The sequence below is a fragment of the Anneissia japonica genome, unplaced genomic scaffold (genome assembly GCF_011630105.1).
Source record: "Anneissia japonica isolate Jap-2015-1 unplaced genomic scaffold, ASM1163010v1 scaffold288292_len1863012_cov191, whole genome shotgun sequence".
NCBI lineage: Eukaryota > Metazoa > Echinodermata > Crinoidea > Comatulida > Comatulidae > Anneissia > Anneissia japonica.
In genome coordinates, this window is record NW_022688773.1 from 1,617,605 (window position 1) to 1,632,198 (window position 14,594).

The following is a 14,594-nucleotide window of genomic DNA, read 5'->3' on the forward strand; positions in this document are numbered from 1 at the left end:
CAAAAAATAATTCATGTAAACAAAATATTACCCCCTAATAGACTATGAAATAAAATCATAAAACAAAGATATTAAAGAAGCTGCAAAATATAGATCAAATTGAGGAAATTTATGAGACAGTCTAAGAGGAATTACTTTTTTTTTTTATTCATCACAAAAGTTATCAAGTTATCATGAAAACAAGAGCAGTCAAGCATAGGAAATTTAATATTATGACTAAAATGTATTGTCCCCATCGGTAAACTATAACATTTTGACCGTAAATATGATTAGGAATAGGAAGGCAGGGTGTAATAAATCCAACAAAATCTATTTATTTCAATGTAAAAAAAAATATTTACGTTGATCTAATAAATTTAAATCCTAAAATTTAATATTGAATTGCTTGATTTGTATATTTAAATAATTTAATATTAGAACTTAAAAAGTAGTTCCCCTACCAAATTTAATAACACTTAAATATTAGATGTTAATAATTTTTGTTATCGACCCCTGCTAGCACTTATTTATTTAAGATTTAATTTATCAACTTTCAATGAGACAGGTCCAAAATGCAATTTGTTTTCGCTGACTTGCATTGATTCCCCCAAATTTGGGGGTCAACGCTAAGATATACGAATGAATATTTGTACTGTAAGTCGTGATGTCATCCTAGCTTAAAAACGCCTGCAAACTCAATGCTAATAATATATGCTTGTAAACCAATTGGCGACAAGCTTCGGTCTCAGGAAACTCAAGGGCTTGCTGTTTACAATCATGGTCAGTAGCTGTGAATGCGGTAAACATAACAAAAACATAATGAAGGTTACCGAAGGAAAACTTTGTCCCAAACAAAATTTCATCTTTAAGATTCAAAGTTGGGTTTGCCACGTTTTAAAATTAAATAATCATTCAAAATCATTAAATTTCCTTTTCCTTAATTCACCTCGACTGTTTTACATTTAATCCTGCATGTGTAATGAATACATTATGATGATAATACCGCAATCAAGAACCTCCAATGCAAGAAACAAACGTGCAGCGTGGTTAAATTTCTCTGTTTTCAAGATCAGCGACGTTTGTTGCTTTGAAGGCTAATTACTTTTCACACGTTCAAATGCTGTGATAAGGTAGAAACTCCCTTCAACATTATCACATATTTAAATTAATTTATTTTCTATTACTTCAAGATGTGTTAAGAAAATACACATAGAGTACATATATTTTTAAGGTTTGAGGAAAAAAAGAATTCTCTTCCAATGGATTTCTTGTTAGTAAAACAAATGAATTTTCAAATTATTTTACTCTGCAAAATCATACACTTTTGGAAAATGTATGTTTACAAAGTAATAAATGCAATAATTAAATAAATTTGTTCTGTTATGTTTCTGAAGTTGAAAAAACAGTGACTGTTGGTGATGGACGGGGCCGACTAGCGCTGACCAGCATGGTGAGAACGCTGATTTATGATAACATTGTTACATTGTAAATATAATAATTTGGCATACAGCGCATATTGCACATTGAACATTTGGTAAACAGCGTTTACATAAAAAAATAAAAAAACAAATGAGCATGTAAGTTTGTTCATCTATTGATTTTAACTACAGCAATGTAGGTTCCGCCCATAAATGAAGTTAAATTTACTATTTGACTGTATATACAGTATATCCAATTTGAAGATCATAGACAGTATCACAGTAAATATTTATTATACCTTAAGCTGGAAATCAAGTTAAAATTTAGATAATACAGTATTTCTTAATGATAGGACTCAATCAACCTAAATGCATTTCTGAGTTATAATTCAAAATGTTTTGTACTTCATTGACTTAATTTATACTAAATTTCTGATAAACTTCAAATCAAATTCATTATAAGGACATTTTACTCTACTAAAATTAAATGATATTATGAATTTTAATTATGTTTGCAGCACACAACATACATATTTCTGAAAAAAAAGGTGTTGCCTTTATAGAGAGTATGTTGATGTTTCAAATAGATTGCTACATTCATCTTCAAAACTAAAGTATCTTAACTCTTGTTGGTACAGTCTCAAAAAAAGATTAGTAACTTGCAATTTTGAAAAATTAAAACTATGTTAAGTCTTGATTAATAAATACATTATTTAATGTTTTCAATAAATTCACTCTTTCATTGTAACTTAAGTTGGAGAAATATTCTGCTTATAGAAGATTATCAATAATTATTCAACTAATCTTTATTTAATTTAATGCAAAATAAATAGTCAGAGACAGTGTTAACTATTATTTTAAAAACACTTATTCCTGTACAGCAGGAGTGGGCATAAAAATAGGTTAGAGGGCCACAGTGAACTTTGGATTTAACGCCGAGGGCCGCATCCAAACTTTGATGTTTCTAGTGGGCTTCTGAAAACCTTCATTCATTGCATTTATACCGCTTTATGTGCAGTTTTAATATTACTTTTTACAGATGATCAGTGTCGGGCCATAAAAAACAAGGTGTTTTATAGCCATAGGGTTTTTAATACATTTTAGCGGACCATAAAAAAAAAATCACCGTCGGGCCGCACTTTGCCCACCTGTGTGGTACAAGTATCAGAAAATTTAATTTACAGAAACTGAATAAATAAATATTAAATTGCAAGAAGGTTTAAAACATATAAGTGCATTAACAAGGCCAAATGTTGTCAAAGCAATTGTACAATTAAGATTTGATGACCAACTGCAAATTGAGTAAGGAGATCAGTATGTAAATATGATAATTATTGAAATATGAATTAGCAATTTTTCATATTCGTTATTGACGGTTTCCAAGCTAATTAATTAACTAATTAGACACTTAAAAGACTTAATTTGATATTATGCAAATCATTCACAAGGTCAGTAAATATGTTTTGTTTTGCAAATTAGAATGCAATTCAATTAAAGATTGAAATCCATATTAAAGGCCTATCACCCAGGTACAATCATTCTGATTGGTCACTTTGAATGGTAGCTAAAGCAGACATCTGATTATCCCACTGAACAAGCAATTTGTTAAATTTACATCAACCATTAGATTTTATCTGAATAAAACACAACTTTCGTATAATACTCATTTCCCCTACAAAGTTAAAAAAAAATGACGATGCTAAATGCAGCGTAGAAGTGGTGGGAGGAAGTCGCGAACCAATAATTGTCACTTGCATTGGTGACAACTTTTTGCCATTGTCAACTTGATGTACCTTTTGTGACAAAGTAGAAAAAAATTAAATTCCACCTGTCAATAAAAAACAAATGCATGTTTTATAACACTGCAGATACTTCTATTAAGGAAGGGGACAAAATTGTAAAAATTAGACTATACACATGTGTCAGCATATAGTACAGCACCATGGGGTTTAATAGCCACTAGTAGGGAAGCTGAGACCAATAAAATACATGAAGCTGTGTACTGTATCTTGTGATGAAAGAGGAGATGCTGCATTCTTGAATGCCACATCCAAATTATCATCTTCTGGCTTCAAATATCTTCTATTATTCAAAAGATGCGCATACAAAAACACAATGGAGCTGTAGTTTGGTGGTTGAAGTGCTTTCCTTCCTATCCAAGAATCCTAGGTTCAAATGGCAAGAACACTAGCCTTTGTTTTCAAATGACTCCACCCCATTAAGCCGATCACTCACGGCAGCTGACGGTCATCAAATGTCTTGATTCTATGAAGAGCGAATGAGTGCCCGTCTTACGCCTCATAAAAAAGTATATTATAAATTATAGTAAATTGTTCCATATGAAATTGGTAGTGGAAATTTATGGTACTATAATTATATGCTAAATATACTGCAATCGTGACAAATAAAGTAAACCCTAAAAACATTAGGTAGCTCATTTATAAGGAATGAAGAAGGTAATAACTTTTAATGATACATATATTTTTTTATAATGTTTGGTAATTTACAGACTTTTACAACTAAAATTCTTACCAACCAATTCAAGTGTTTTGCAAATGGATATAGGAACTCTATTAATACATCTGTTAATAGGCAAGCACATTATTTATTTTTCATTTGAATTTTCAATGCTAATAATAGAGTAGAGTACTTATAAAAAGAAATCTAAATATGGTTTTTTTTTAACTCAATATAGATATTATAGCTTTATCTTGAATTGTTAATGCATATAAATCTTATGACTCAGTCTAAGCATATTATAACCTACAGAAAACAAAAAAGACAAATAAACACAACGCAGAAGATACAGGGAAGTAATTAATTTTTAAAACAAGTAGAGTAATTTATATTTGAACATATTTACAAATTTTTAAAGGAAAATTATCTTGTATATATTTTCCTACAGGCTAATCTAAGTATGATTTGAATGGGATTATTTTATTTAAAAAAATTACATTATCTAATCAAAATGATAATTTCTTTCTTGTCAGATTATTATGCCCAAGGGAAGGATCAGCCAAGTTCAAGATAAACAGATATAAAAAAATAAAATAAAAAAACCTCTAACAATCCAAAAGCGAACACCTTGTCTACAAATGGAAATATTTAATATGAATTTGCTGAATTATTCTCATATTAAGAACTACCCTTGAGTTGTAAAAGTATTTATCAACTTTTAAAAAAATCAAAACAGGGGCAGGTAAAAAATGTGATATTTTTGCTTATTCATTAATCACACGGCGATCAGTCTTTGTAGCGGAAGACACTATTGAGTAATACGCCGATTTGAGTGCAGCCGTCAGGAAGAACCTGCGCTCACTAGATTACTCTTGGTCCATAAAATTAGGTCAAACTTGATTTTATTGGCAAAGAAAACAAGGGGATGTTAAGCTCGTTGGAAGTTGGCGTGCTGCAGCTCAGGGCGCTAAGACGCAAAGTTCCTGGCAACCTATTAATTGGCTCGAATCATCATGTTCATCTTATTGGCTATTGCTTTTGTACTTTTGTTATATCACTGTAATTGCCAAAATAAAATAGAAGATTACAATTTGATTGTCTACAACTATATAGACATTTAAAGTAGTAGACTCAAATTTTCATGTTTTACCTTCATCTTATTGTTTTAGTAATTGTGTATGTTAGTAATTTTTTTCTTGAATTCGCAATTCCCATTACAAAAATTTAATCTTCCTTAAAGAATTTTAGTCAATAAATTTTGCAATTGAAAAATATTATTATTTTAAGAAAGGCATAATACTTTTAATAAGAAAATTACTGAATTTCCCTTCGTTTATAAAACACTTAAAATTTATAAGGAAAAAATGTTTAAACATATCTTTTTCATTTTCAATTAAACATATAATTTGAAAGCTTTTTAACAGTGAGTTCTGAGAAGTACCTAATAAAAACAGAACACTAATTTTTCCACTTGAAATGGATAGCTTCTAGTAACTCCAACCACTTCCTTTGGTGGTAGTACAGTGTATGGTCCAGCATCTCAAGGGAATTGCCACCATATTTGCCTTACTTCCCCCTCTCACACAATGCATTGCAGGTAAGAAAGGACGTCTCTACAGGAAACATGACTAATAATAGTGTGATATGCTTCGTGCCATCCCTCTCCCGTTCCACGATTAAGATTGTAGTGAAAGCAGATAAACGTGTACAATACGTTTAGGGAAAAAAGCACCGATCCGATTGGCTACTAAGCACGTACAGTTTCCACTGAAAACCCCCATAAACTTGTTTTGAAATCTGGTTATCCTGTTATCTGTTTTACATTGTCGTACTGTCATGTAATATCTCATCCATTAGGAGCTGATGTGACCGGTCAGCCTGCGAGTTCTGCGGCGAAAGCCTCTGGTCATAGTCGTAGTCCCTGTGCCCAAAGAGGACTTCAGATGTGAGAATACCAAGTGCACTACCCCAATGAGCAATGACGTTCACAGTTTTTGTTTTCCTACAATTAGACAAAATGGTCGGTTGGTTTCGAGAACTAATAACTAAAAGATGGCCCGCCATCTTTGTCTGATTTTGTATCACAGGAATCGATTAGCATAATGCTTAATGGGATAACAGGTGCCATGCAAAACAGCAATTGATCCACCAAGTTCTAAGTGAAAACACACCTGGGGTCAAGCTAGTCCCTATCTTACTGGCCATTCGGGCAGACCACAAAATAAATGTACAGGTACAAATGACCGCTTCTAAAGGCAAATAAAATATCTTCGCAAAAATAACTGAAGTGCTAGCAATAACATATGATTCATTTTTGGACCACCAACATGGAAACCGCATTTGAAAACTTCTTGTCAAAAAATCATTTTCTCTAATTTATAATTAATCCTTTGTGATGTTCAATCCACACACCCTACGGCAGTGATTCACAACTCAACCTAAAATCAGAATTCAACGAACCGCTGTGTCATGCACCCTCCAACAAATTTTACAATGTTCGACAACCATGAAGCAAACATGTTGTGTGTAGTATTTGCATGTAAACCTAATGTACATACATTACTTTTTTAATCTTTAAGGGCAAGGGCAATGACTGCCTAGCTGTGAACTCAATCACATTCAAGTAACTCTTCCTCCTTCAACTACACTATACTTGGAAACAGCAGACATAAAGACCTAGGGACAATATAAGCCATTGAACTCACTTTCATCCAAGTGATTCTCTCCTCAATTATACTATTATGTACATGAAAAATTAGATACAAGGATCAAGGGTTGACATACAGTAGAGTACCATAGTCGTGTGCGCCACAACGCCAGGTGGCGCACTCTGTTGGTTACCGTTCATTACGCCTGAATGGCTTTCTGGAATAGGCATTTTAAAATCAAATATTTTACCATCAAAATGTACTAAAAACACAAAAGCTTGCATTATATTAGTTATTAAGCACACATTTAATCAATTAAAATTTACACTGAAAAATTAAGATACATCATCTTAATAATTACGTTAGAAATTGGGATCACTGTTTTGTCAGTGAGGAAAAGGGCATCCGGTTGAACGCATTTTGCAACGATAGCAATGGAGTAGCATCACCTGGTATCGTGACGTAACACCAGTAGACAAACTGCTAATGAACAACACTGAAACTCAATCACTATCCAAGTGTCTTCCCTACAATAGAACTAATGAGTTGAATTATGCAGAACTGGTATACAGCATTAGCGACAGGTTTCTGGTGGAGTAAATTTGTGTTGAGATTTACTTCAATAAGTGTGGTTGTAAACATAACATACTGGTGCTGGTAGTTGTAGCATTCTAATTACAGACATTCAGCAGCCATTGACATATGTTGGCGTTCGTAAACAGTATATCATCAAGAGAGACCTGTGCACAAACAATGACTACACATACACATATGGAAAACTGAATGCTATTTACAAAATTGTTCAAATTAATATTTATGGATGTGCCTTTATGATGAGCAAATTGTTTGTCAATGCTGGTAAAAGGACCCGTGGTAAATTTCTATTACTTAAAATATAAGGCATTTTATTATTAGTAAGACCTTCAAATCCTTGTTTGGTAGGGTGTCACTGGTCAGCAAACTAGATCAGAAAAGTAGTTGAGTAAAACTTAAGAGCAAAGCAAAGCAAAGTTAAGTGAACATCTCACTCATCATGTGTTATATTAAGGGGCAGATCCCCTTAGGGTTGGTGGGTTAATGACATCCAATTTTTGTCTACAAAAGCTTCCCATCACCAAATATGTGGATTACAAAACTATGAACGAATCAATAATCAATGTCCCAGATCAATCTTTCGTTGACAAAATAAGAGGACACTTGGTGCACCCGAAAGACAAGATCGCAAAAGAAAACACCCGAGGAGCCATATACAAAAGTGGTTGCCAAGAACTGTGACTCTGTTTACATTGGGGAAATGGGTACTCTTTAAGAAACGTCTGGAGGAACACATGAAAGATGTTGATAATATTACACACAAAGAGTGCGGACGCGCTCTGCAACACAAATCGGCCATTGCTGACCATATGGTGCAACATGACCACACTCCAAACTGGGATGACAAACATAATCAAAACAGAAGCACCATGGGGCAAAATAACAATCATGGAGGACATCTCAATTAGGAAACAAAAACGGATGATGAACAGAGACGATGGGGCATACATACAAGCTTTCAAACATCTTTGACCAACTCCTTAAACCTGAAAGGCCAGCCCTCCCCCCAACCCCTGGAACCAAACTTGACAGGATTAGAGCTGGCAACAAAGGGCATTGTTTACACAATGCCAAAACAACTGATGCTAGCTCGCATAGCCCAAAGAAGTCATGTTGGTGAAATTGGTGAAAGCTTGCAGTAAATTAACATCCATTGTGTTTGGTTTATTAACAATCAAAACAGTTGTACAACAACTATATTTGCAGCTGCTCAAAAGAAAACATAAAAAAATTTACTGTGAAGAACATATTAGTTGCAAGTAATATAAAAACCAGCTCCCAAATTTCCAGATTAGCATCGATTTTGAAAGGGTTGCCCAGACAAAACTGTAAGGTATTTTCATCAAAGATAATTTAAAGCTCGCAAGGGTATACCAACTCTGTTGATTTTGCTAGCCTCTTTCACTACGTCGGCTTTGACAGCCAATGCAATTCCACAAGACTACAATGCTGTGTGTACGTATTCATTTAAACATACAGATTTAAATCTTATAATATTTAAAATTTAAAAGGAACCTTTGTGATTTGGTCCAATTTATACATTTTTCTTATTGCTACTCGAAAAAGACCCTGAAATTCAGATTACAAATCGAAAATTATAATTGTCATCTATAAAATGAGCAGATGAACCTAGATTTCAAACTAAGCTTCGTTTCTGAGCATGTAACCGGAAAACAAACAACGTATATCATACCAAATATAGAAATGCCCCCTGTTGCATACTTTAGGCTAAGAATTGTGCAAATGCGACTCAACTTTATCTTTTACAGTGTACTCATTAAATCACATTGTCAGTTATGACAAATATTTCATGCGGTGGTACCCAATGAAGAAGCGATCTAGACATAGAGCACCTCGAGGCGGACTTCATCTTGTATGGTAGGTAGTCGGGAGGAAAACTCGCTAAGTCATGCCCGTCTGCTGTCAAGATACACAGCATTTTAAAAAGTTGGGAGTTCTAAAATGACAGAGATAACAGATAGAAGTTGGGGGTCTATTAAAATAGAGATAACAGCCAGGAGGCAGCTAGCAGGAGGGTGAAATGAATGACAGTTTTTAACAACTAAGTAGAAAACAAAAAAGTTAACGAATATATCAAATAGCACAAAATTTAAGTTCAGAAATTTAAAGCGCAAGACAATTTGAAGTCTTAAATGTGTCATATGTTACAAATATAGTACATAAAATTTAGCATCAGAGAAAAAATGAGACTTAGTTTTCACTCTTAAAATATTCTAAATTTCACTTATGATATGCTATAATATTACCTTATGAGTATTACTACAAAAATTCTCATGAAAGGTTTTAGCCTGTTTTAATGATTTTAAGTACACATTATAGTAGACAAATACCTAGTACGGTAGGCTTACTGGTATAACTAGATCCCCCAAGTTCAACTTTCTTCTATGCATATTTAAAATCAACACATGCAAAAACAAACCTAAGACTATGCCAAAAAGTAGGTTAGAAAAATTTTAATAATGTCTGTACTAACGAATCGTTACTGTCTGTTGTAGTAAATCCAATATTAACAATATTTTTAGCTAATTAGATTTGGGCTTAAGCTATTTAAATAATTCAAACAAAATTTACCAATACAAGCTAAAATTGTGACAATTCTGTACACAAAATTTTTGCTTACATACTTACAGAAATATCACAATAACTACTTTTTTGGTTTTTCATATACAGTAGCAGTTATTATGATGGACAATTCTTTTTAAAAATATTCCTTATTAAAATAACACAAAATTCGGCGCCACAAGAAATGAATGTTGGAATGGCGCCATATAAATGGAACGATTGATTGACTGACTGAAAATGTGTTCTCATCAAATCATCTTGCATTCTGCTGTCTATGAAACCAATCAACAACTCACTCCAGTTATTGAAGGTAACAATTAAGTTACTATCAACAACATGAAGACGTACATTGGAGAAAAACAATAGTCTCCATTGGGGAGCCTAATCATTTCCTGAATATTCTCACACAAAAAAATTAAAAATACGGTCAACAAAAATCTGTAAACAAAACCACATTACAAACATCTTTCTTAGGAAGAATGCAACATCCCATAAAAACAAACACCATTACACCATTAACAGGAACACTGACACGTCATCTAAATACAGATCTGAATATCCGTGGAAAAAATTCCAACAATAATTCTTGAGTTTTCTTCCTTGAGAGTAGGTGTTGGATTTCTGCAAGTAGCTAAGCTCTCGGAGAGTGCCAGTTTTCATAGGAAATGGTTCAGACGGTTCTAGTTTTGAGTTACACATTTTAAGCTGTCATTAGATTTGTAAGTAATATATACCACATATATATAAATGATGGTGGGAAATGACAGACCAATACACACATACCATACCTGATACCATAACTCACAACCTGCCATGCAAACATAACTCACTCCTTCACCCAAACAAAAACAAAAAAAAAACTAGCATACAAATTCACACCTTCTCGAACGTCCAACAATTTTGTATTATTATCAAATAAAATTCAGAATTATACATGACAAGTTTTAGAAGAAAAACTAAATACAGGAACTTTCTTGGTGTATGGAACAAGCAGGTTTCATACCCAACTGACCCATCGGTTAATGAGTTAATGGGATACCTGACGGGAGGTAACAGTTGGTAAGAAAGGGGCAAACATAACAGCATGCATGGTTTCCGGTGTTGAGGGCTTGACACGTTTCTCTGTCCATCATCTTCATCTCTCCTTTCACCTGACAAATCAAATCACTCACTCACAGATTGAGGCTTGTCAAAAGTTTTTCAAGGAAACCTAATAGTTTATCATATGAATCCTTACATTTGCATGTATATTTCGATATTATTCGATATTATTAAACAATATTGTTTACATATATATATATATATATATATATATATATATATATGTCCACATTGATTGTGCTTATTCTTGCTTTTCTCTATATCTGTACCATCTGATAGAGGACGATGCCTGAAAACTGAAAACGTTTGTGTTTTTACCATTAAAAGTTACGGCTCATCTATACTTTTCTTTATGCGTTTTATTAACTGAAGGCGATACAGCCACCTACTCATTTGATTTTATATATATATATATATATATATATGACCGGCTCTGGCAAACCTTATATTTGTTGAAAAAATCAAATGGAGTTTTTCATACATTTCAACTACACATATATTTGATGAGAATTAGGGAAGTTATGCATATTCAATTCATTGGATATCAGCCAAGTAGATTTTGAGAAAACAATTTTTAAGATTCCTAAGGCAGTATGTTAATACTGAGGTATGTTTAGTTACTGTAGACCTGGAGTAATTTATATTTGGTAGGATATCTCCTATAGCATAAAGAGCAAGAACCTGAAATTGGTCAAAATACTTGAAGGGAAATTTGGCTGCTAGCGTTAAACTTTAAATGTCAACAAATGTACGGTTCTGCCAGAGCATGGCCACATATTATATTTTTCAAATATATTTCCTTACTTAGCTACAGTAAGGTAATTTTAAGAGCTATATCTATTGAAGTAAATTAAAAGAAAGACTAACATTATATTATGTGAGAATGCTTAAGTTTACACATACCTATCTCAAAACATTGATTGTTTTTTTTAAATAAATACACTACCTTATATTTTTTATTATTTCTTTTATTTAGCCAAAAACAAATTAATCTCTGTCTAACTCTATAGAAAGTGGTAATTCTTTGCACAAGACATATATACTACAAAGAATCAGTAGTATGACCTTAAGTTTAAGTTAAGTGGTGTAATGTATAACATAATTACCAAAACCTTGATCAAAATTTTGCTGCTTCAACCTAGAGTTATATTATAGGTTTCTTGGGTGAGAAGGGCACATAATGCCTGTTTTCCAATCCCTGAATCCAGGTTTCAAACCTTGTAATTTCAGGACCCAAGGACCCAGCTTCTGACAAGTAACTGTTTAGTTGCTTTTTATTCCAAATATAGATAAGCCTAATTTTGTTTCTTGTATTTCCCATAGAGGAACCATCTCTCATAAATAATTGCAGACAACGTAATTAACTGGAAATCATCTAATTAAATTGGTATGTGGTATTAAATCCTCCATTTAATTTCACTCTCAATTGAAGGGGAGTGACCCGCCACTTTACAGGAAGGGTTAAACTGTGTTATACTCTATAAATTAAAACTCAATATAAAGCTTAGGAAGTGGAGCTAATTTTATGATATAAAAAAAAATTGATATTTGTAGGATTTTAACACAGGACACTGGGGTGGAAGGAAAGCACCTAAAATGTCAAGCTACAGCTAATCTTTATTACTACTGTCTGCTACAGCATTAGTTTAACTGTTATTATTATTATTACTATTACTAATTACTACCATTTATTATTCATACTGTACATCATTGTATTATCAAACCATAAAGGAAGTTATTTTCAGCTCCGATAAGGGGCTCTAGAATCACTCGCCTGATTGATCAATATATCTTTTTTGTATGGGCGGCCGTTAGGGCTAATATTCTCTACTGCCTTGCCTTTATTATATTGCCCACTTCGGAACTTTTGAGATTACTGTACAAGAACTTGTTTTACCCATATATAGTATATCTAATATAATCTACTGCTGTTTTAGTTTAGAAATCAACATTCTGGGTGCAAACATACCTTTTCGTATTGTTTGGTCATGTCTTCTATATTCATGTACAGTATGACTGCACTGTATCTGGTCATTGTTCTAGATCATATTCTTTAAATTAGTTTTTACACCTAGCACTACAACTGTCCTCTCTGTGGAAAGAGAGGACAGTCACTCGCACCCACTGTCATGCATGACAGAAATTCCCTCAGGAATTTTTTTCATGCATTAATCTAACTTTCGTATAATAATTTCCAATAGTATATGATATGCAACTATACTAATTGCTTAAAAGTATATTTTTCACTGGAGAGATGCCTTTTGTACTAACAATTACTAATAAGAATATGTCAGAAAAGTTTCATCAAGTTTGATGTGCGGAATCGAAGTGTTGATAGCTGTCCCTGTTCTCCCAGTGAGCGACTTAAAAAAGAAAGTAAAACTGATGGGACATTTCAAGAAAACGTGAATCTTTCTAACAAAACTAGACCAATCAATCAGAACAAACACCAAAAAAATTGCTATTAATAGCTTATATTCATAGGAATATCACAGGGGATGCAACTTTTATACAAGTTGACATTTAAAAACATAATGAATCACATATGCGTAGGAGTGTTTTACCCGGGAGAAAAGTTGGACATATTTTTTGCTAAGTGAATTTTATTTTAACCTGTTGATAATATTATTAAACACTAATAAAAGCAAATTGAGGTTATGATTTTTAGAATAAATTCAATCAGTTAAAACAATGCAAGGTGATACTCTTGTCATAGCTTATTTTATAGTATATATTTCAAATACTGACCTTATTTCAGTCACAATATATATAATAATCATATATTTCTTTCTTATCAAACAGTGAAGGTGTGTATATATATATATTAGTCATGACAAGCAATTGTAGAATATGCAGGACCTAGAATCCTGAAATCATGAAGTGGGTGCCTCCAACCCATAGTACTGGACACCAGATTTGGCATTTTGTAATACCTTTACCTAAATAGTGAGATAATATTTTAAGAACCGTAAATCATAATCAATTTTTAAAGCTACAAACATTTTTAGGCCAAATTGTTTCACAAAAGGAGTGATGAGATGGCCATCCCTTGAAAATTTTCACAGAAGCCCAGTATAAATGGAGAAGCTGTTTCACAGCTTAGAAACATTCAAGACTCACTCACTCTTCACAGTACACCGGAGAGAAGAAGAAGGGCAAATAAAACATATATAGGCAGTTGACCAGTATGTCAAACCATTTCAACAAATATATCATGTCAAATTTGTGTATAATATAAAAAATCTATCACTATAATGACAATTTACATCAAAGCTTTTTTGCTACAAATGGGATTTACCAACAAGACATGGCAGAAGAGAAAGTGTAGGCAAATCTTACTACTCAGTGCCAAAGGCATACCATGCAGTTGATTGGCAGGTACATCTTTATTGATCTCCACAAAACTTTCTGGATTCTTTCAAAAATTATTAACTGCTCAAGACAGTATATTTTTATATGGTAATGGCCCTTAAAAAATCAAACCACAACCGTATTATGTTATATCTCCTCTAAAAATGTGTGAAAGAATTTTTTTATCATGACAGAGTAGAAGGTGATCATGACAAGTTTTTTTTTAAGGAAAGTGAACACTTAATAAAGAGATTGCAGTTCGAAAAACAGAATAAGACGTGAAAAAAACAACCAAATCTTCACAGTTTGAAATTCACACACAAAAAAATCATCTTTCGATGATAAAAACAACTGCTGAACTTATGCTCTTACCACCCCTAAAAAATATGAGTAAAACAATACCTTCAAAACCTGTTACATCATGAAACAACTGATCCATCAATCAGCACCCACATGTCAATCA

General features: G+C 32.8%; 1 protein-coding gene across 3 annotated transcripts in view; it reads right to left on the reverse strand.

The window, feature by feature from the left end:
• Positions 1 to 14,594, reverse strand: part of LOC117123418 (coatomer subunit zeta-1-like) — a 100,620-nt gene that overhangs the window by 74,058 nt on the left and 11,968 nt on the right. The window lies entirely within an intron of this gene.